The sequence below is a fragment of the Leopardus geoffroyi genome, chromosome C3 (genome assembly GCF_018350155.1).
Source record: "Leopardus geoffroyi isolate Oge1 chromosome C3, O.geoffroyi_Oge1_pat1.0, whole genome shotgun sequence".
NCBI lineage: Eukaryota > Metazoa > Chordata > Mammalia > Carnivora > Felidae > Leopardus > Leopardus geoffroyi.
In genome coordinates this window covers 140633618-140654761 of record NC_059338.1, presented here as the reverse complement: position 1 = coordinate 140654761, position 21144 = coordinate 140633618, and the positions used below count along the sequence as shown (strand labels likewise).

Here is a 21144-nt window from a genome sequence, read left to right as displayed (position 1 = left end):
TTCACAAATGGAATAAATGATAAAAATCCATGTCTTTTTAAATAGAAAAGAGTTTTTTCCAGAAATATAAAATAAAAATGATAAGTGGTAGGAGGCATTTCATTTTGTGCAACTTGCTGCTTATTTTCTTGCTCAGCAGTATATTAAATAATGATCTAATTAAATAATGATATAACTTATAATCAATTACATTATGTATTTAATGAAATGAAAAATAACTACATCAGTTAGCATTTTATTCCTCTGTAAGTATCCGAAAGCCTGTCCCAACAGCGGCTTAAGTAAGAATGTTTATTATGTCCTTGACAAGAGGTCTGACAGCCAATTTGAAAGCTCAACAACGTCATCAATGACCCAGATCTTTCTTTCCTTTTTTTTTTTTTTTTTTTTTTTTTTTTTTTGTCATCCTTGGTGTGTTGGCTTCTTATTTTCATGCTGGTTGCTTCATTGTTGCAAGATGTCTGCTGCATCTACAGGCATCACATCTATTTTCAAGGTAGAAAGAAGGGAAGAAGCAGCTTAAGAAATGTCTTTTTGAAGGAAACAGATTATCCTAATTAACTAGTGGAGATTTTCTTATGTCTCCTTGGAGAAAACTGATAAACCAGTTTATCTAATCAACCACAGCTGTAAGAGAATCTAGGAACGTGAGTACAGAGGAGGGGCTATCATTTAAAAAAAGTAAAACTAAAAAAAAAAGTGTGTATATTACTGAACAACCCAAAAAACCATAGGAGCTGGGGAAGGTGGGAAGACAGGGGATGAGTCCTTTGGATTGAGTGATACAGGACACAATTTGCGGGAAGAGGAGGATTTAGTGAAAACAAGAGACAGGAGTGAAAATAAGGAAAGCAGTGGCTCTGGGATTTAAATAGCAGCATCCATTATAAAGTCATGGACAAATTATGTCCAACTCAGCCACTATCCCACTCTTCCAACAAGAATTATATTGGAATTTCAGGCAGCAACATTTTCATGGAATTACTGATATCTCATCTACTATTACTGGTTCTAATCTCAGGTAGACCTCTAATTTTCTTAGTTGGAGTGATTTGGCACTTACTTGCAATTCTTCTGAGATGTAGACTCTAATATGTTCCTAGTTCTAAAAGCTCAATGAAGAAGCTGGGGTTCAGCATACAGTCTGTCTTCAAATTGTACGGAGACCTTGGTAAAACCTTTTCCAGTAACTGGCTTCTTGCTTTGTTTTGTCCCTATCTGGTACCCTAGTCTACTCAGGGGTGGATTGTTTACCTCTTAAACTTAGGAAGCTCCTTGACTGAACTCCAAAATCCTATTGTCAGTCAACCCTCTCCAAAAGCTAGAAATCAGTATTTTTTTTTCCTGCATTAGAGTTCCTTGAGTTCCTTGTCTGATCCATTTCACTCTGCAGTAAGTCCCTTGAAAGTGCAGGGACAACATCTCTTCCTTCGCATCCCTAACCGAACCTCGCACTGAGTGTACATATACAGATGATACAATAAATACTGCTGAATGAATGGATATAATGAATTGAGTAAGAACTTTCATCTGTCAGAAAACCTCTGAGAGAAGTCTAAATCTGAGGAAAAAGGGCAGTGAGTCTTTAGGATCTGAACACTCAAAGAGCCACCTAATTCATTCCTCAGATTCATCTGGGACCATAGCCACTTCCAAGTTCTTACAATGATGGACACAATCATACATTATATGAACCAATATTTATTACTCATATGGCGTGCCAGAGATCTATCAGTAATCAGCTATTAGCTTATGTGGATTGTAAGCCAATATTCCCTGTTGCCTTGAGGTCATTGTGCCCTATCACTAAACGTCTACCCACTTTTCTTTTCTTTTTTAATGTTATGTTTTCAAGTACTTAATTTTATTTTATTTTTAAATATTTATTTATTTTTGAGAGAGAGTACGAGCGACGGAGGTGCCGAGAGAGAGGGAGACAGAGGATCCGAAGTGTGCTCTATGATGACAGCAGAGAGCCCAACGCGGAGCTTGAACTCACAAACTGCGAGATCATGACCTGAGCCACCCAGGCACCCCTTTATCCTTATTTTCAGTCATCAAAGCTTCTGTCTTTATTTCAGTTACTGCTTCTACTGATATAAATACACACATTCCATTCATAATCCTCAGTTCCTCCCAAGTCAGTTCCTTAAGGGGCTGCACCAGCTATTACCCCAGAATTACCTCAGAATATAGTAGCTTGAAACAAAAAGCATTCCATTATATCTTGTGGCTTTATAGATTAGAATTTGGGCACGCTTAACTGGGTGGTTCTTCCCTATATAACTTTGTCATCTCTCAGTGGAATTCAGCTGGACTGTTCTAGAAAGGCCACTGACTTTACTCACATGCCTGCGAATTGGAGGGGGATGTCTGGAAAGCTGACCTCAGCGGGGCTCTTTGTCTTCTCCATGTAGTCTTAGATCTTCTCCATGTGGTGTCTTCAACTGGGAAATCAGATTTATAAAGACAGCTCAGAGATTTAAGCTATGAAGACAGAAACTTATAGTCCCTTTACAGTTTAGGCCTGCAATTAGCATAGTATCATTCCATCCCATCATGCCATAATGCTCCAAGGAATCTAGTTCAGTGTAGATTCAGTGCGAAGGGAGATGAATCAAACCTCTCGAAAGGGAAATTTCAAATAATTCAAGGCATGGTTCCCCTGCTACCATCGTTCCTATAGCCACAAATTCTTTACGTTTCTTCTGCGAACAGAATTCATTTACCTCTTGCTAGATGACCACAGTTTCATCCCATTATGGCATCATCTCAAAGTCCACAATCTAGTTATCTACGATTAGGACCAGGTTTAGATGAAGTTCCTCAAGAATGGCTCCTTGAGTATGGTTCCTCTTTCTCTGAAGACCTGTGAACTAAAGAGATAAGTAATCTGCCCTCCATATGCTCAGTATACAATATGAGACCATTAGGGCAACCACCACAGACACTCGCCTTCAAAATGGGGGAAAATAAGAGACACGTAACTGATTCATAGTGACTCTGAATCTGGCCAGGTACATGTCATCAGTCTCTGACCGCTGGGAAATATTCTCAGTGTTGTTTGGATCCAGCCTTCAGGAATGTGAGTCATGCTTCCTTTCCCATAAGAAATGCACCAGGTGCACAGCTGTGTAGTCTTCTCAGGCTGCTTTCTTTCCATAGACAGCTAAGAGAACAGATATCATTTCTTTCTTTGATTTTGTACTTTCTATGTCTGTTTTAATTTAGTACAAATCTCTTAACATTCTGTAGGTGTCTAATATGTCAGATTGTATTTCACTTTATTAGACAAAAGCCATATTTACATGACTTCCCAAGATAGCAACTGGCCTATCTTGGGCAACTGGTGAGGGTCTTGGAAAAAATGACAGCATTTAAAATTCTTAAAAATGCTATTGTCCAACAGAAAGAATCTGTGAGGCATGCCCTTATATCTTTGCAAAGCATGAAACAAGGGGTCTGAGCCTCATCCTGACCTCAGCCTTTCCCAGAGACCCAGTCTTACTGACTTGGATTTGAATTTTGCCTGAGGATCATTTCCTACTTTGAGAATCTTTTGCTGGCTAGAAAAAACTTTCCTGGGAACTCTATATCTTCTCTAAATTATTCTCAAAAAGCAATGGCCACTTCTTTTTTTATGTTTTATAATAGACTATTTTATCATAGCTAGAATCATCAACCTTTGAGCATTCTGTCTGAAAATCCACTTAGCTAAATCAATGAGTTCCACAGATAACATTTCTTCTGTATTTCTGCAGGCCATAGGTGTTGCTGAACTTTCTGGTACTACATAACTAGAGTTCCCTTTTCTTCAGTTCCAGTATGTTCTCCTCATTGTCTTTCAAGTATTCATGAACAACCTCCCCAAAGCTCTTCCAGCTTTCACTGCCAGTCTCCTTGAGGCCATTCTAGCTTCTTTCTGTTGGGTCCCAAAGCCACTGGTTTTAGATATCAGTATGGCAGCACCTCACTCCTGGGAAACAAAAATTATCCCAATTACCTATTTCTCTGGACCAAAGTACCCTAAAAACTTAGTGGCCTGAAACCACAACCATTTACTGATACCCCAATATTCTGAGTCATTGATTTCGACAAGGTTCAGCTATGTGATTCTTTTGCTCTATGGGCCATCAGTTGCCATCAATCAGTATTATTTTTAGCTGGTGGGGGTGCTTATCTGAAGGGTCCACGTCATCCTTACATGCACTGGCACCTCAGTGGGGATGTTGGGAACATTGAGCTCACTTGAACCCCTCTTCCTCTTCATGTAGCCTCAAAGCCTCTCCACGTGTTTTGTTTTGTTTTGAGTTTCCTTACTATGGTGGCTTAAGGAATGTAAGGTAAAAGGCCTAAATGGCCAGTTTTCTTAAAGGACTGACCCCAAACTGGCATCGCATTGTTCCCACTGCACTCTATTGGTCAGTCACAGATCAGCCCAGAATAAAAAAAAAAACAAAAAAACAGGAAACCGAGCCCACCCCTTGATAGAAGGAGTATTAAGGGATTTAAAGCCTCGATCTTATTCTCCTCTTGATGTTTATTTGAATAATCTAAAGTCACACTATGAGTCAGACATGAATTTCCAAAAGGCTTATCCCCCAAGGTCCGGGCATTCTCAACTTGAGTTGAGCACATCCAGTATACAAGCACTTTTATATATAGTAACAGTTTCGTACTGTCTCATGCCCCTCTGTCGTCCTCCATCATCAGTCTCATACATAGCCTTCAGTTATGTCTCCTGAACAGACATTCTCTTCAGTGTGTCCTCATTGCTTTCAGTGCCTGAACTCCAGCCCCATCCCATCCCATGCACCCTTCCCTTTGCTCCCTCAAATTCCCTCTGAATTTTCACTCTGAAGGGCTTTCCCGTTTAAACACATGTGCACATTTGAAACGTTTTTTTGTTGTGATTATCTTGTCCGTATGTAACTTCTAGTGCATTGTAAGATCTACAAAGACAAGGGCCTCATCTTTTTCATCACTACTAACGTCAGCAGCTAGAACAGCGCCTGGAACACATTTAGTGCTCAAAAATTACTTGTTTAATAAATAAATGGAAATACGAATACTGTCAAAGTTCAGTGAAATTATCAGTAATGTTAAACCCATCCACATGATCAAAAGTAAAAAGAGTCGAAATGAAATTACAAAGGTACTCTGTCACACCAAGTACCAAAGCCTGTGTAAATGCACATACATTGTTTGCACTGTTTCTACCTAAATGCCCTTCCACCTCTTCCAATTCCAGTATTTAAGATGAAGAAGTGCAATACAAAACACGTACTGCCAATTCATTCATTTGTTTATGGTTAAGGTTAAAGCAGCATTATGTTTATTCTTTAGGCCAAATGACTTGTTTGGAGGCTCAGCAAGCAAGTAAATCAACATTGCTCAACAACAAAAATGCATTCTCATTTCCCTGAGCCCCAGATTTTGGAGGACAGCCATGCTAAATGGAAAACTGCCTAAACAGTCTATGAGAATGGAAGAATAAAGAGGTTATATGCCATTTAAAAATAGCATGGTACAACCTCATTTACATCTTCAGGTTCATGTATAATGTGAATGCAGGGACATTTTAGAAGGTTCCTAACTCTTCTCTTGTTTACTGACTATAGACAGTAAATGAAGGTGAGCATTTTGGAAAACTTTCTCCATTCTCACTGCATGAATTTTAAATGCTACATTAAAAACTGGTAGCTTTCCCCCCTAAGATTACAGTATCTCTGCCACATTTGCAATCAGTGAAACTTGGTAAGTATCTTCTAAGGCAGCAGGATTGGTTTAGTACACCATAAATGCTTATCATCGCCTCTAGAATATTTTATGTTTGATTTCTTCACATACTGATAAGATATAATTTTTCTCAACACAGATCATTGATTTTAAAGGAAATGAATCATAGAATGCCAGCCCTGTTAAAGGACCTTGAGAAGTCATCTAGCCCACATCCTTGCCTTCATATGGGTTCACCCTAGCCCACTCTGGATAATGTTCATTGATTCCATTTTTAAACACCTTTGTAGGAAGAGGGTCCTTCAATTTTCTTCTGTAGCACATTTTAGTGTTTAATAACCCATAAGGCTCTCAGGAAATTCCTCCTTATATCCATCCTAAATTACCAACGGCAAATGGATTTAGAGTTCAGTCTTAAGTAACTGGAATGAATTACCTGTGCTATGGAAACAGACAACCACTCTGAATTTGAGAAAGTGTTGTCTGTGTGAAATAAACTGAAAATATCACTTCTCAGGGATGGAGTAAGTGATTTTCAATCAAGTGCCTCCAATTCCACAAAGTGCTTGTGCTGCAGCAACCTAGGTGATTGTTGTCAGATGGTCCTGGAAAAGCCCTTCGGGGCACCAGTGAGAAGCCTAAGCTCCAGGGCCAAAACTGAAAGCAAAATATAAGCCATGACAAATTGTGGTAAAGCCGTATGGGCGATGAGTTACGCACACAGGCAGGCATTCCATGCTGATCTCAGCAAACACACTATGTCTGAGCAGACAAGGACAGGCTGAGCCAAGGTTCTGTGTCTGTTGGTATCTTGTGAGCAAAAGGGGACTTCACGAACCGAGACTCTCTTTTCAGGATTTTTATTTTCTCATAATGCTGCATTATTGCGATTATACAACTTAAGAATTCTCAGGTGAAGGTCTTCCTTTTTGTTTATCCTCTAAGTTCTTTTTTTTCTTAATGCTTGACCTTGGCATTTTTGACAAGTTCTGATGGTGAAAAGTGAAGGTTTTATGTGAACAGGCAGTATACTCTGTGGACTAAAGAAGATGCTGGTTAAAAAATAAGCTATTGGAGTTGGCTATTCAAGGAGCAGAGTCCTTATTAGTTATGTAGCTTTGAGTAAATTGTTTAACTTTTTGAAAGTTATGTTTCTTCAACAGTAAAATAGAGATAACCATATATACATCACAAGTTTGCATGAGGATTAAACAACATGATTGATGAGAAAAGCTGAGTCCTTTTAGCTGTTATCCCTGCCATTTAATGCATGGAACAATGAACATGTCAACATTAACGTAATTTCATTTATTTTTAATCCATTAAAAGTTAAATATTTGCCTATTATCTATGTAAGTATAAAACCCTGGTTCAGACCCTTTGGTGGAATCAAGAATGAATTAGAGGAAGTTCCCAATCTCCATCATTTTAAGAAGAGATGTGAGGCCTACCTAGCACAATGTAGACACTCAATGCATATCTGTCAATTAATACTTATCTTAAAAATTTTTTTGAAAAGTATCATAATGCAATATAGAGGGAGACTGGTACTGAGAAAAGTAGATATGAAATGTCATGTAGTTTGGAGGGGGGAAGAGAAGAGTAGAAAATTTGCAGATTTGTAGATCAGAAAAAATATGATGACGAGGAATATTGAAAATCTATGTGGGGGCGCCTGGGTGGCGCAGTGGGTTAAGCGTCCGACTTCAGCCAGGTCACGATCCCGCGGTCCGTGAGTTCGAGCCCCGCGTCAGGCTCTGGGCTGATGGCTCGGAGCCTGGAGCCTGTTTCTGATTCTGTGTCTCCCTCTCTCTCTGCCCCTCCCCCGTTCATGCTCTGTCTCTCTCTGTCTCAAAAATAAATAAACGTTAAAAAAAAAAAAAAAGAAAATCTATGTGGTTTTTGGACTAACAGGTGTCATTCATCCCATTTGTCTACTGACCGTCACATATTATTAGCACTTTTCCGTATCTTATTTTGCTGGTTTAGCTGTCCACCTAAGAGGAGATGGACACCAAGCCTTTCTATGTTTAAACTCCTCTCCAGATGAGTAGCAGACCCTCGATCTCCAGGGAGGACTGTTTCACCCCTCAGTTCAAGAATGCTACTTCATCCATGCTCAGGATTGTGTTCCCTCCTGTCTGGTTCTCCCCGTGGCTCCCCTTCTTCTGTTTGCAGCCTCTTCCCTCTGTTGGCTTATTTTGTGTGGCTCAGATCTCCAGAACTGCCTGAATAAAATTCTTTAATTTTTCATCTTCATTACATTCTTTCACACCTCAACCATGCTGCTTAAAAGAGTAGCCTGTGAGATTTCTGTTTCCAGCCCAGTGTGCATGGAGTGCAGAAGTTGCTGCTCCATTCTAAAAACAAGGAAAAGGTGAAGATCCTTCTTAGACCTTCATGGACCCAGAAGAGAAATGAAGTCACAGGGCAAATACTAGTTGAAATGGACCAGTTTTTTGAAAGGCGCGGTCTGCCAAAACTCACACAAGAAGGAACAGTCTGAAAGGCCTATATCCAGTAGAGAAATTAAATCCGTAATTGGTAACCTTGCAAAACAGAAAGCGCCAGGTCCAGATGGATTCACTGATGAATTATATCAAACATTTAAGAAAAAATTATCCAGTTCCTTTCCCAAAAGGGAGAAAATGGAAGGAATAAAGAAGTCACTATTCTCAAGCAGTTTTGGGATCCAGCTGGGAGACGAAAACCTCCATCAGTTTACGGGTCTGAGAATAATCCTCTGTGGCTCCTGGCTCTGTCCACTTGGCCCCTGGCTCCACCCTCTAGGACTGAGGTTCTGTCCTCTGGGCCTCCACAGGAACCCTCTGAGTCCTTCTTCCTTTTTAATGAAGAGGAGCATATTTGTAGCTGAGTAGTTACACCAGCCTGGCTCCTATCTATAGAATCCAACAGCTTTCTTTGATTTCACCCTCTCTTCCCTGTCAATCCAAGCTGGAGATGTTTCTGCTGATACAACATTTGCAAAAACCTTATGGATTTCCGACATATATCACAGGTATTCACTCCACTAGACAAAAGTTCATTCAAAGGTCTTTACCAGATAATTTCATGTCTATTCCTGGCTTCTGCTGATATGGCTGAGAGGATCCATGATTCGTATGCCTTATCTTTTAAAATAATTTTTTGTGTGACTGAATACTTCGACCTTTTGATTCTTCCCAGGAACTGGCAAAAGGTAGTCTAGACACATCCCCGGCTTTCTCTCCAGAACATTCTTTTCTTTTGTAACTTTTTAAAGTTAATTTATTTATTGTGAAAGAAAGAGAGAGTATGGGAGGGGCAGAGAGAGGGAGAGAGAGAGAATCCCAGGCAGCCTCCACACCATCAGTGCAGAGCCCGATGTGGGGCTGGAACTCACTAACATGAGATCATGACCCGAATCGAACCAAGAGTTAGACGCTTAACCGACTGAGCCACCCAGGTGCTCCCAGACCATTCTTTTCTGACAGTGAGTCTCCTAATTTTAGCATCATTTGCAATCCAGTTAGGCTGAGAATTTTGCAAATTATCAAATCCAGATTCTTTTTTGCTTGTTAGTTCTACCCTCAATTTATCTCTTTCTCCCAAATTTGAACTATAGTCAACGTGAAGAAATCAGGCCATATCTTCAAAACTTTGCTCAGATAATATCCATCATGCTCTGTTTTGTGCATAACTACATGACACAATTCAGCTAAGATCCCTGCTGCTATGTAGCAAGGATCTCCTTTCCTCCAGTTGCCAGTAACATGCTCCTCATGTCCTCTGAATTCTCACCAGCAGCACCTTTAATTTTCACATTCCTACCAAAATTCTGTTTTATGATGGTTTAGGTATTTGTTATGGCAGCATCCCACTTCTGGTACCAAAATATATCAGTTTCTTATTGCTGCTGTAACGAATTACTACACACTTAATGGCTTAAAACAACACCTATTTATCCTCTTATGTTTGTGGAGGTCAGAGGAATAACCTTAGGTTTACTGGGCTAAAAGCAAGGACTCATCAGATCTAGTTCCCCCTGGAGGCTTTAGGAGAGAATCAGTTCCTGGCTTCTTCTTCCAGTTTCTAGAGGCTATGGCATTCCTTGGCTCTCAGCTGACTTACTCTACTTTCTGCTTCCATCATCACATTGCCTTATGATTGCTAAATCAGTCAAATGTTAGCACCTATACTTTTATTTTAATCTCTCTTTGCTAGGGAACCTGATCAAAAGGAGCCATTGTTACTTAAGATGCCACTGGAGAAATCAAAAAAAAGAAACAAGAATTGAATTACTCTTTCTTGCATGCCTCATGGTTATTCTTTTCTCAAAGTTCAGATAGTTAAACAAGTTCCTAATACAAGGTCAAGTTAGCAAGCGTAATTTTGCTACTCAGTTTGTATATTATCCTAAAATGCAGTTAGTTATCTAAGGTTTTGGCTTAAATTGTAGATATGGGAAAAACCTCTGTAGGGGATGTTCTGCAAACTTAATCTTTTTTAACATAAAAATATAATTTTTAATATAAAGAATCTTTACTCCATGAACTTAGATGGTTCTTGCTTGCCATTTAAATACTGTGACCTGAACAATATTTATTTGAAGTGGCATACTTAGGAATAGGCATTAGAAAATAGGATAGAAAATTAAAGACTGTCAGCAAGCTGTGACACAGGCTAATAAACATAGCTAAACTTCTGGCTGGTGGAGAAACCAGTGGAAAGGATGACACATTGATTTGGTGGAGTGTACTTCAGAGTTCTGATAAGGATTAAAATGGGTCACAGTGTTAGGGGCACCTGGGTAGCTCAATCGGTTAAGTGTCCGACTTTGGCTCAGGTCATGATCTCACGGTTTGTGAGTTTGAGCCCCGCGTCGGGCTGTGTGCTGACAGCTCAGAGCCTGGAGCCTGCTTTGGATTCTGTGCCTCCTTCTCTCTCTGAACCCTCCCCCCCACTCTCACTCTCTCTCTCTCAAAAATAAACATTAAAAAAATTTAAAAAAAATAGAGTGTTGGATGTGTAAAGGAATAAGAACAGAAATGCCCAATGAGGATAAGCCACAATGTGACATAATGATAACAAAATGGAGACCATGTGTGTGTGTGTGTGTGTGTTTGTGTGTGTGTGTGTGTGTGTGTGTGTGTGTGTGTGTGTGTGTGTGTGTCATGAACTATTTCAGTATTATCAAGACACAGTAGAATAATTTAGGCATGGGAAGTTTAGCGGTAGAAGAGCAAAAACTAATAACATATTTTTGTACTGTCAGGGAGGAAGACTTCCTGTCCCCTCTAACGATCCTTTTAGCTGGACTAAGATTCAAATTGACATTAGATTAACAGGAGGAAATCAAATTTAATAGAGTGTGTATGGGGAATCCAAGCAGACATGGAAATTGCCAAGACAGGCAAAATGAGGTCTATACGTCATCCTGAAATCAGGAAAAGGGACTTCAGGGGAAAGGAATGTACTTCACAGAGCAATAGGAAAAAGAGAAGATGTTTGGTAATTAGATGTTTGCCATGCCATATAGATAGGTCACTCAGACAAAATGTCTCTCTGCTAATTATTCTGGGAAAGTCCTCAATTTGCATCCTTCTGTGTAGTTAAGGGAGTGGCAAGAGTTTCTCTTGAATAGGTAGGGTCTAGATTGTCTTCAGCTCAGAATAATCTTCATGTCAGAGTGGCCCATCGTGGGGCTGCCTGCCCTTGGCTCTTACAGTACTAAGAGATATGCATTACAGGTGAATTTTAGGAAAAGGAAGAGGAGGAGAAAGAGGGTAGGACAATGCGGAGGAGGAGAAAAGAAGGAGAAGGATGGCAGCAGCAATGGCAGTGACAATGAGAAAGGTCTGATAAGGAGTTGAGTTGCTTTGATTGCATGGCTCCGGAGAAACTGAGTCGAGAGCAGCCTCTACAGGCTGGCCAGCAGTTAACAAGTCTGCAGTAACTGTGGCAAGGGCTCCTCCTGGAGGCAGGTGTCCTTCCAGCCATGGTCAGCACTTAAAGCTTACTCTCTGGTCGGCACAGTAGTAGGTTGTTTGCATTCACTAAATCACTTCAGTGTTATATCAAGATTATGAGATAGAAACAATTATTATCCTCATTTAAGCAATGAGGAAATTGAAGAACAAAGAGATTAAGTAACTTGCTTAAGCTAGTAAGTGCCAGTGCTGGGATTTAAACCGAGGCAATCATATTCCCATGCTCTTAGCAACTCTGTTGTACTGCCTATCACACTAAATCAGAGGTGGCAGCATTTTTTAATGAAAGTCTTAATTAGTATCCACTCAACACTGTGACCTCTGGCCAATTGGGCAGGGTAGGGACAGATCAATACATCTCATTTTGAAGCATGACCATCAGGACTGATCAAATTCAGTGAAAAAAACCAACAGGAATCTAAAAGAGTCACTTTCAATCTGATAAAGAAACAAATGGTAATGTCTTGTATTAGTGTAACAATATATACCATCTCATAAATATTTACAAACATCCTGGCATCAGAAAGGAACTATTATACTCGTTTTATAGATGAAAAATACAAATAACACTTAGCGAGGTTGGAATTTGCTCAGGGATATTATTTCTAAAAAGTAAAGGAGAGGTTCTTAACAATAGGTCTTTCATCAAATCGTGTTCTCTTTCAATGGTGCCATGCTGGAAATTCACATCTGTTGAAAAAAAATATCAATGAGCATATATGGAATTTCCTACATCTGAGGTAAATATAATGAATATAATTATGAAAGACACTGATGAGAGATCATGGAAGACAATCTTTTCCCGGGGTCGCCCCTTCCCTGCTTGCTCTCTTGGGGACTGGCTGTCCTTGTTGGACAGTAGAAACAGGATTGCAGATGATTTCACTGGCTTTTTGGTTACCCAAACCTCTGATCTATAAAAGTGAAAAGTAAAAGGAAGTAGGACTCCTTAGTTCTCTCAACCTCTTCTCATTCTGTCAGAATTCTCTGGCTCTGTCAAAATTCAGTAATATCCTGTGATTTCAGGAGTGATATTCAAAATTTTGAACAGCTGGTATGGTTCAGACACCCACCAACCACACAGAGGTTGGCCATGGAGCCAAAGTTATTCTTTCTGTAGTTGGGTCATGGTAGGTGCAGGAGAAGCACTAGGCATTCAGGAGATGCATGGGTTGGAAGGGAGAGTCCTTGAGTGGCTTGGGACAATGGCCATTTAATCACTGGAAAAGAAGTGTTTTAATATTTTACCACCAGTATTGGGTCTACCAGTGTGAACTAGCTAAATATTAACACTTGTTGGGTTCTTTGAGAGCAGAATCTATGTTCTACTTTTCATTAAACATCACAGGTCCAAAGGCCTCGATCTACAATTCTGAAATCCACAAAAGCTGAAAAAATTAAAATTGTCTGTATTACTCATTTGGGTGCAAAACCTTGTCTATCTTGAGAAGAGGCCATTTATAAAGTTCATTATTCCTAAGTGAATAGTCATGATTTTCACTGCTGACACACTAATGTGTTTGATTATAGGATATTGCTCAGGGTTCCTCTGGGAGTCTTTTTTAATGGAAGATGCATGCACTGTTTTGCTTTCCTAAAATATGCATAGTTCTGCATTCAGAAGCACACCTGGTCCTAAGAGTTTGAATAAAGGACTATATACAGATACCATTTAGCATAGTACATGCTCTGGGACAAAGTGGCTTTGAACACCAAATTGTATATTGTTGAATATGTATGGCTTTCCAAGTTTTGCTTTGATGAGAAAAAAAAATGGTAAAGAGAGTAGAAAAACCAGTTTCTGCTCAGATTCAGTTTTGTACACCTCGTGTGTCTTAAGTCAGAACCAATAATATCAATAGGATTTATATCACCTCGTATTCTCCATAAATCATTCAGGACCAATCATTCACATATGGACTATTTCCACAGGTAGATCTTAAACAACAGAACCATGTGACTAATTCTGCGCTTATATAATTTCTTGTGGTCATATGTAGAACCAACATGTAGAAAATATTCACAAACTTTTACATTAGTCATGGTGTGTTAAAAGGAAGATCAATGTCAATTCAGGAAACAGTGCACTCCCTTTGCCAAGAAATGTTTCCAGTGTCCAAAAATACTCTGACAATACATTGTGAATAGTCAAATTGCCTTTTATATGCTTAAAGTGATTAAAAATATATAAAATGTTAGCCTTTAAAACTACCAGAAATTGTCTCATTGGAATAATGTGAAAGAAATATCATTAAAGATTAAAAAGAGACAGATAAGAAATTCCAGTGTTTTAAAACTGATTCACATGAATATTTCTGCAGGATGAATTATCTTGAACCCACTGGAAACTTACCAGGTTTTATCAATGAAGCACTCTCATCAAATCACCTCACATAACTTGGACAGGAAATAACACCAAGTTCAGAAAAATGGGATGACAGGGAAAATAAAGTCTAAAGAGATTTGAAAGGGGGCGGAGGATATTCTCCATGGTTGGGAGGGATGTATGGGAATGGGGATGAGAGGGTCAACAACCTAAAAGGTTTAGAAATTCTGGCAGTGAGAGAGTAGAGTGCTGACCTGAAGTGAAGAATGAATTAGGAAGCAAGCAAATCGCCTGGAAGACCTTTGCAAGAAAGCAGCTTAGCTGTGGTAAGAAACTGAACCAGAGGAATGATAGTGAGGATGGGGAAGTTGAAGAAATACAGAATATATCACATTTCTTGTGCTGCCCTTTCTGTTTAGATCTTAGAATCTCACTAATGGGATAGTGACTCTGGGCTGGTGGGCTGGAGGCTGATAGACTTTGCCTCTTTTAGCATATTTCTACGTATTTATAGAGAGGAAAAACAGAAGACTGATAAGTATATGCAAGGCAGCAGTTAGAAACATTTTGTGAATGTTTCCTGAGGAACTGAAGACACACAGCCACCCTTACACAGTTGTCATAATCTGAGGTGTCTCACCATTGTTCTCCGTCACAGTTGCTGGGAAAACGAGCAAAAGAATGATGTGCAGGCCTGCCCTTGGTGAGGCCCGACTCCAGCAGCACTGGTGTTCCTTTTTTAATCAGAGCATCATTACTCTTCTTGATAAACTCAGAGAGTAATGGAAACTACATTGAGGAAGGGAGACTACGATTTTATGAGGTCCCTTTTTGCTGTGCTGAAAACAAGTAAAAGATAACATTTCATAGAAATCACCTGCACTATACCATAATCCATCAGGCTATTAAACATTTCTTTGAGGATAAAATTCTAAGGTTATTAATCTATATAAAACCAAGTTCTTTAGCCTTGAGGAAAGCTGAGAAAATTTCCCAAGGGAACTTCTACTCTTCTCTAAGCCTGAAGAAAAGAACCCATTCAGATTTTAATTAATAAACTTTTAAATAAGAGAATGCATATTGTTTTTTTAAATGAAATGCCCCTTCAGTTAGGTTTCTTTATGTATTCTTTCTCTGCTGGGAAGCACTTGTTAGAGCTTTTGTGATTTTAATAATTTAATAAAATATCGAGAACTTAATAAATACCTGTCTACCCATCCACTTAAAATGTCCCTCACCATTTGCTAAAACATATTGATATTGGGAGGGGTTACTCCATTGCATTTTATAGTGATTCTTATAAATACCTTAATGTAGCTTCGTTGTTTGCTATCATTGGTGATGTGAAAATAAAAATGATTTCTTGATGTATATTTCATGAAAATGAGGTTGCACATTTGAGTTTTGTGTGAGTTTATTGTTTGCAGTAGTATTGTTCTGTGACTTTGAGCACTTCACAGCCAGGCCTCAGTGTTTGTATCAGTAAAATTAAGAACGAGTGAGAGTGATTTTTGCCCTTAGGGTATGCAGTGTATATTCTGGGCACATTAATGTTTTCCATCATAACTGAAATGGCAGGAATAGCACCTATTGTGAGGAATACTTGTAAATCCATTTATGGCATATTAGAGATAATAAATATGTTTTAATGAGTATTCTTTTATTAATTTTTCTGGGGCTTAGCCCCAGTAAACTGACTAAGTACTATTACTTCAATCCTCCTAGACAGAGACAATGAAAAAAACCTAAAGACAAAGATCTCTTTTACAGTTGAAAAATCCAGCATCACAGATATGGATGCTTCCTAATAAACTACCAAGGGATTCTGGAAATGCAGGTAGGGTTTTTGGATAGGTTTCTTTTACAGCGTCTATTAGTGGTTCTTCTGAACCTTCTGATTCAATGATAAAATTGTAAACTCAAGATTTTACTGTCAACATTGAATCATGAAGTTCTGGCCACTGGCAAACACCGTTGGAGAAGCGTATCCAAGGAGGAGATGATTCTGCAATGTACTTTGTAAGATGATCTTTACATGTACTTTTTGTTACAGTGCCCTTACTCATTTGGAAGTGATGGAATTTAAATCAGTTATTGAAATGCCTCTTTAATATCTATTCTTAATCTCTTGAGATGAAAGAAATTTATCAGTTAGGTATGTGTGAACAGATCTGCATTATACTTGTTTCAATTTCAAGTTAGAGAAACCACTGATTTGCTGAAACGTCTCTGATATGCCCTCTTAACTCAAAGCTTCATCCCGACGGGGATTTCTTTGAAAAATAGAGAGTAGTAACTTCAGTCTGCCTATCCCTCCTTATTCCTTCAGTTTTTGTTGAGCTGTATACATACTGTCTTGTCATATCAGCTCTTACCCCTTATCTAGAAGACATTTATTTACCCTTACGTATTTGAGAATTCCACTTCATGATTCTGGAAGCAAATCGGATTTTTCAAAACCTAAGTATCTTCGTTGGGTCTTACAAGTTTTTGGCTTTTTTCAAGCCAAAAGCGAGACTGCCTTTAGTCTGGGTTCGTACCACTCCTATTCAACATTTATTTAATGAGCATCTTCTGTGAATCCAATATTGCGTTAGATTCTGTATGAGACCGAAGAGAAGAAAAAGCGCTGACCTCTGCACAACTCTGCATCTGGGGTGTATTCCGTCTGCAGCTTCCTTTCTCTTGCTTGAGTTCTGTCTGCATCTCCTCCCGGGCCCCAGTTCTCAAGCCAGACTTCACGTCTGCAGCAAGAGTATCAGTAACTACACAGGGAACCTAAGCTTACTATTAAACTGTGTTCCTCAGGTGTCAGATTCAGTAGTGTGATCAGCATGGCTGGGTTCCCCCACACTGCACCAAACATAGCTCACTACCAGCCAGAGCAAGAACTGGAACAGGAATGACACCATGCACGTCTATGGCCTTCGAATCCAAATACCACCCCCTCCCAGGCTAAGTAATTTCACTGCGGTGATTAGCCTTAGCCTGGTAAACTGCTAAGTAAGTAAATTGTCTGGCATAATGATTCCCCTCACCTTTACCCCTGTGTGTGGTACAGCTTCTCCTAGATAAGCTCCATTCTCAGTGTTTCCTTCGGTTTGGACAGTTTTTCCATTTTTCCAATTCAATGCAAGTAACTTTTGCCTGAGTCCAACCATCAATCTGTCTGACCTGTTGAGTTGAGTCACAGAAATTAGTACGTTACCTTGTTCCTGGGATTGGAGCCTCTCTTCCCAGTGGTCTGTGGAATCAGACTCCATAAATTCTTCACATTGAGCCATTTGCTCGTTCTCAATGGGGGTTAACAACTTGAGATTTTCCTTTAATGTAGGGAGAAAAAAAAAAATTCAAAGCTGAAATCAAATCCACCACCCAGAGCAAATTCCTGAAATGGTGGTATGAGGGGGTGAGTTCCTTACCTCTAAAGCATCATCTTCCTTTGCAAATCAGTCTGTACTCCCAACAAATGTCACCCTTTAATAACGTCATTATTCTTCCAGTCACCCAGACTTTGACTGCAAAGTCATCTTTGGCTCCTCTTATTCTTTCTTGTCCTGTATCCACTTACTTTCCAAGGTCTAATTTTCTATGCTTGTCATTTCCACTGCATAATGATTGTGTAGCTTCCTTCGCCTTACGTGTCATATATCATTCTTTTAATTGTTCGTCCAAACTCCATGTTTTCCACTCCAATCCATCTTGCATACAGCTGATCTTTATTAAGTATTACTTTAATAATATGAATTTGCTGTTCAGAAGTTTCCAATGGTTTCATTTTTCCCCACATAATTAAGAGTAACCTAGTTTTAGATCTTGTGACCTTGCTGATTATGGCCTCACTCTGTGCATTTTACCTTATTTCTCAGTTATTCAAATTTTAGCTTCTTAATCCAGTGAAGCTGGCCTCCTTGCTGTCCCCAGAACATTTATTCTCGTGAGTCTTAATTCACTATATTATTAGTTAGGATCTCTGCATGGAACGGATGGCAAATTTAAATTGGATGATTTGAAAGGTTTTAATAGAAGAATGTTTACAGAAGTATGGATAGAGGTAAGGAAACCTCTTACCTCTGTGAGGTAATCCCCTAGGGCTAGTATCAGTGGGAATTGTTACCTTGGCTAGATCAAAAATGATCAGAGGAAGAAGTGAATGCCGGAAAGTGAAAGGGGAGATTCATGTTGCTAGGATGACCAAAAGAATTTTTGTAATTTGTGGAAGATCACAGCCAGCCTGAGGCAGTCCCACAGGGAAGGAGCCAGGAGAATCAATACCCTAACATTGCCTTCCTCACCCCTCTGATCTCATGATGGGGGGTCCCATGTGGCTGTGCCCACCAAAAGACTATTGGAAAGGGAGTATGTTGATGTTGCCTAAAAAGGTCAGCCTGCTGGCACACAGAGGGGTGTGAAGGAGTAAGAACAATTTTGTAGCAAAAAATGGGATATCTGATGTATTTATTTTGTTTTCCTTGAATTTGTTTTTACCTTTATACCATCCTGATACCTATCCACTTTATTCTTATTTTTATATATGCATACAGTGAATATAATCTCTTACTGATGCATGGTTTTATGACTCTTGACAAGTGCATCGAGTTGTGCAAGTACTATGACAATCAGGATACAGAACATTCCATCATCCCCCCTTGAGCTCCTCACATAGTCACCTCTTCTCCCAGTCCCCTAACCTGGTCACCAATGATGTCGTCTCCTTCCTTGTAAGTGTATCTATTCCAGATCATCATACAAACAGAATTATCAGCACATAGCTTTTTAAGTCTGGCTTCTTTTACCTATCAAAGCATATCTGAGATTCATCCTTCTGGTATGTGTCAATTGTTCATTTGTTTTGAATCCCTAAGAAGTATTTCATTAATTTCATTATATTATTTCATTATATTTGCCGCATTTAAAAAAAAAAATCCATCCACCAACTGAAGGACATGAGTGTGAGGGTCATGGCACCATGACCTAAGCCAAAATCAAGAGTCGGACACTCAACTGACCCAGGCATCCATGCACCACTCTGATTCTTGATGACTAATGATATGGAGACTCTTTTAGTGTGCTTATTTGATATTCACATATATTTTTTGTGGACCTGTCTAAAATTTTTGTTCATTTTTTCTTACTAGACTGCTTGTTTTATTATAGTTTTCATAGTTATGTGCATATTTGAATGCATCATATATATTGCTTACAAATGTTTCTCCTGGTCTAAAGCTTATTATCTTTTCATTCACAATAGTGGCTTTTAAGAAGCAGAAGAACAAGTTTATAATATTGAAATATATAAAGGGAATTAACCATAAAATAGAGGACTTCTTAAAATCAAAAGAAACATGCTTTATAATATTATTTGTATATGTTTGAAAAACTAGATGAAACACATGGTCTTTTAGAAAAAGTGCAGCCCACCAAATTTGACCTCAGAACAATTACCAAAGAAGAAATAGGAGACATGGCTAACAACAACAACCAAAAAGCACTAGACCCAGATGGTTTTGAGGGGAATTCTGACAAACTTTTAAAGGTTAGATAATCTTAGTGTTAACCTGTTTGAAAGCATGGAAAAAGAAGAAAATTTGGCCGTTTTATTTTATTATTTCCTTCAAAATAATGCAGGGAAAGCAGGTGGAGTGCTGGTAGAAGTGTATAAATGGAACGGTACTTACCTTGAGTGAAGAACTATTAAAGCTAAGGTGATGGGTACATGAGGGGCAATGGTGCTCCTCTCTGTAGATTTGAATTGTCTGGCATGTTGCAGAATTATGGTGTTTAGTAAATTCATAATTTTGCAATGAATATATGAAACATTTCTGAATGTTAATAAAAAAATAACAGCAATAGATACTAATAACAAATGACATAGCAAAAAATCAGAATCCCACCAATAAGAAGAGACTTGAGCAAAATATTGGCAAGCTAAGACAAGTAAGTAATTGGAACAAAACTTAATAAAGAAGGATATGCAAATTTTAACATATAAAAATAGGCAAGGGGTGCCTGGGTGGCTCAGTTGGTTGAGTGTCTGGCTCTTGACTTCAGCTCAGGTCATGGTCTCATGGTTCATGGGATTGAGCCCCGCATCATGCTCTGTGCTGACAGTGCAGAGACTGCTTGAGATTCTCTCTCTCCCTCTCTCTCTCCCCTTCCCTGCTGCACACACACGCATGTACATTCTCTCTCAAAAACAAGTAAACTTAAAAAAAATAATAAACCAAATCTGAATATGTTTCATTAAAAACAATGCAAGCAATATTCACTGATCATGATACATGAAACTAGAAATTAATTTTTAAAGAGGGTAGAAAGTCTTTATAACCAGAGTTTTATTTTATTATTTTTTTTAATGTTTGTTTATTTTTGAGAGAGAAAGAGAGTGGGCTAGGTGCAGAGAGAGGGGAGGCGGAGGATCTGAAGCAGGCTCCGTGCTGACAGCAGAGAGCCCGATGCAGGGCTGGAACTCACCAACCATCAGATCATGACCTGAGCCGAAGTCAGATGTTTAATGGACTGAGCCATCCAGGCGCCCCTAGATGCATAATTTTCAAACTTCCTTATAAACATCTCTTGAATCAAAGGGAAATACAAATTAAAATTGAAGGATTTCTTTTAGAAATTATTAAAACTATACAAAAGAGAATCTGTAGAATCAATTAAAACAATGTTCAAAGACAAATTTGTGGCTTTTAACACAAATATAAGTGGAGAGATCCACTTCATAGAGAAGAAAAAGAACAAAATAAATACAAAAAACGAATAAAGTAAGAAGGATACAAGCAGAAATTAACAAATCAGAAAAGAAGAAAAATGTAACATACGTAAGTACACAAGCTGGTGTCTTGAACTAATAGACGACCTAAGAGACAAATAAGTATCTAACACAACCAAGAAAGGAAAGAAACATAAATACACAAAATAAAAAATGGCTGGGAAAATATAATAAATTCGTAAGAGAAGACTTTACACAATTCTTTGTAAATCAGTTTGAAAACTTAGATGAACAAAGCTGAATTTCTGGGAAAACAAAATTGCCGAAACCAACCCCAGGAAGAAGGGAAAGTTTGAATTTCAGTGTCCTTAGAAGAAGTAGAGAACTATATC

General features: G+C 38.8%; 1 long non-coding RNA gene across 1 annotated transcript; it reads right to left on the bottom strand.

Annotated features, from left to right (window-relative positions):
* Positions 1 to 57: 57 nt before the first annotated feature.
* On the bottom strand, positions 58 to 20096 carry LOC123586191. The gene is made up of 5 exons (XR_006706665.1): positions 17457 to 20096; positions 17243 to 17357; positions 2730 to 2876; positions 2349 to 2447; positions 58 to 485 (listed from the first exon to the last, which is right to left on the bottom strand). It is a non-coding gene; the product is annotated as an uncharacterized LOC123586191 (long non-coding RNA).
* Between the last annotated feature and the right edge of the window lie 1048 nt (positions 20097 to 21144).